Source organism: Callithrix jacchus, chromosome 2, assembly GCF_049354715.1.
Source record: "Callithrix jacchus isolate 240 chromosome 2, calJac240_pri, whole genome shotgun sequence".
Taxonomy (NCBI): Eukaryota; Metazoa; Chordata; class Mammalia; order Primates; family Cebidae; genus Callithrix; species Callithrix jacchus.
Genome location: NC_133503.1, coordinates 43,816,362 through 43,819,748, shown reverse-complemented (window position 1 = coordinate 43,819,748; position 3,387 = coordinate 43,816,362). Strand labels below are relative to the sequence as shown.

Sequence of the window (3,387 nt, the reverse complement as noted above, 5' to 3'; positions counted from 1 at the left end):
GTTCTCACTCATAAGTGGGAGTTAAACAATGAGAACACAAGAACACAGGTAATAGAACATCACACTCCGGGTCCCGTTGGGGAATGGGGAGCGAGGGCAGGGATAGCATTAGGAGAAATACCTAATGTAGATGATGGGTTGATGGGTGCAGGAAACCACCATGGTATGTGTATACCTACATAACAAATCTGTACATTCTGCACATGTATCCCAGAACTTAAACTATAATAATAATAGACCGGGCACGGTGGCTCAAGCCTGTAATCCCAGCACTTTGGGAGGCTGAGGCTGGTGGATCACAAGGTCAACAGATCGAGACCATCCTGGTCAACATGGTGTAACCCGGTCTCTACTAAAAATACAAAAAATTAGCTGGGCATGGTGGTGCGTGCCTGTAATCCCAGCTACTCAGGAGGCTGAGGCAGGAGAATTGCCTGAACCCAGGAGGCGGAGGTTGCGGTGAGCCGAGATCGCGCCTTGCACTCCAGCCTGGGTAACAAGAGCGAAACTCCGTCTCAAAAAAACAAACAAACAATAAGACTATAATAATAATAATAGACCAGCCCCAGTTACGCCGTCGCGCGTCGGCCCCAGCCCTGAGGAGCCGGACCCATGTGGAAACTGCAGCCCGCCGCGGGACCGGCAGGAGACTCCGTTTCCGTGATGTCATCAGAACAACGGGAAAAGTCCATTTTTTCCCCTTCATTTCCAGCGGTGGGAAATGTGGTCACATGTTAATTGGTTGCCCGTGGAGAACCATACAGACTTTTGACTGGCATTTAGTACGTCGTTAGAAGGAAAAACTGTGCCATTAAAATTGAAAATGATCAATCAGCCGAAATCATGCTGTGTTAACTGCTAACTTTTCTGTATCCAACCTGAGTCAAACAGATGAAATCCCTATATTGACATTAAAAGATAATTCTAAGTATGGTACCTTTGTTAATGAGGGAAAAATGCAGAATGGCTTTTCCCTAAATTTGAAGTCGGGGGATAGTATTACCTTTGGAGTGTTTGCAAGTAAATTCAGAATAGAGTATGAGCCTTTGGTCGCATGCTCTTCTGGTTTAGATGTCTCTGGGAAAACTGCTTTAAATCAAGCTATATTGCAACTTGGAGGACTTACTGTCAACAATTGGACAGAAGAATGCACCCACCTTGTCATGGTATCAGTTAAAGTTACCATTAAAACAATATGTGCACTCATTTGTGGACGTCCAATTGTAAAGCCAGAATATTTTACTGAATTCCTGAAAGCAGTTCAGTCCAAGAAACAGCCTCCACAAATTGAAAGTTTTCACCCACCTCTTGATGAGCCATCTATTGGGAGTAAAAATATTGATCTGTCAGGACGACAGGAAAGAAAACAAATCTTCAAAGGGAAAACATTTATATTTTTGAATGCCAAACAGCATAAGAAATTGAGTTCTGCAGTTGTCCTTGGAGGTGGGAAAGCTAGGTTGATAACAGAAGAAAATGAAGAACATAATGTCTTTTTGGCTCCAGGAACTTGTGTTGTTGATATAGGAATAACAAACTCACAGATCTTAATTCCTGATTCTCAGAAGAAATGGATTCAGTCAGTAATGGATATGCTCCAAAGGCAAGGCCTTAGACCTATTCCTGAAGCAGAAATTGGATTGGCAGTTATTTTCATGACTATAAAGAATTACTGTGATCCTCAGGGCCACCCCAGTACAGGATTAAAGACGAGTACTCCAGGACCAAGCCTTTCACAAGGCTTGTCATTTGATGAAAAACTGATACCAAGCGCCCCAGTGAACACTACAACATATGTGGCTGATACAGAATCAGAGCAAGCAGATACCTGTATGGATTTGAGTGAAAGGCCAAAAGAAATCGAAGTCTCCAACATGGAACAAAATTTCAAAATGCTTTCACAAGACACATCCACTATAAAGGAGTCCTGCAAAACAAGCTCTAATAATAATAGTATGGTGTCACATCCTTTGGTTAAGATGACAATTCCAAGCTATCAGCTTTGACCAACTCAATTCCTGAGTGTAAATAAAAGTAAAGATAGGGCTTCTCAGCAACAGCAGACCAACTCCATTAGAAACTACTTTAAGCTGTCTACCAAAAAAAGGGAAAGGGATGAAGAAAATCAAGAAATGTCTTCATGCAAATCTGCAAGAATAGAAATGTCTTGTTCTCTTTTAGAGCAAACACAACCTGCTACACCCTCACTATGGAAAAATAAGGAGCCTGTGGACAAAAAGTCAGATAACTTATTTACAGATATAGATTTAGAATCCAGTGTGAAAAATTCTGCCAGTAAATCTCATTCTGCAGAAGAGCTAAGATCAAATAAAAAAAGAGAAATGGATGATGTGGCCATAGAAGATGAAATACTGGAACAGTTATTCAAGGACACAAAACCAGAGTTAGAAATTGGTGTGAAAGTACAAAAACAAGAGGAAGATGTCAATATTAGGAAAAGGCCAAGGATGGATATAGAAACAAACGACACTTTCAGTGATGAAGCAGTACCAGAAAGTAGTGAAATGTCTCAAGAAAATGAGATTGGGATGAAACGTGAACTCAAGAAAGAATCACTATGGTCAACTAAAGTAGAAATATCTAACAATGACAAACTTCAGGATGAAAGTGAGATGCTTCCAAGAAAGGTGTTATTGACTGAATTTAAATCACTGGTGATTAAAAACCCTACTTCCAGAAATCTATCTGGCATAAGTGATGATTATGGTCAACTAAAAAATTTCAAGAAATTCAAAAAGGTCACATATCCTGGAGCAGGGAAACTTCCACACACCATTGGAGGGTCAGATCTAATAGCTCATCATGCTTGAAACAATGCAGAACTAGAAGACTGGCTAAGGCAGGAAATGGAGGTACAAAATCAACATGCAAAAGAAGAGTCTCTTGCTGATGACCTTTTTAGATACAATCCTAATGTAAAAAGGAGAAGATAACTAAGGATTTTGAAGAGGAGCCATGGAAAAACTTGCTAGCAGGCATCTACTTCAGGCTACCAAGGTTATATGAATATACAGTGTATAGAGGAGATTTAAGTTAGAAATATTTTATGGCCTAACTTTATTAAATAAAATGCAGAAAACATTGATTCTTTTGTGTGTAACAATTATTGTTTGTTTTCAGGCTTTGTCATTGCATCTCTTTTTTCATTTTTAAATGTGTTTTATTTATTAAATAGTTAATATAGTCACAGCTAAAAATTCTAGAAGTACATAAGGTAAAGACTACCCTTCCACCACTATCCTAGCTACTTGGTTCCTCTCAGAGAAAAATTCATGATACTCATTTCTTATGAATCTTGGGATTTTTAATTCCTATTAAAATTCCTATTTTTAAATAATTTCCTACACAAATGATAATATAACATAT

At 39.1% G+C, this 3,387-nt stretch overlaps 1 pseudogene across 1 annotated transcript; it reads left to right on the top strand.

Moving 5' to 3' along the window:
• Window positions 1-558: 558 nt before the first annotated feature.
• Window positions 559-3,106, top strand: LOC100403262 (nibrin pseudogene; annotated as a pseudogene). The gene has a single exon (XR_013532482.1). The product of XR_013532482.1 is annotated as a nibrin pseudogene (transcript).
• The last annotated feature ends 281 nt before the right edge of the window (window positions 3,107-3,387 follow it).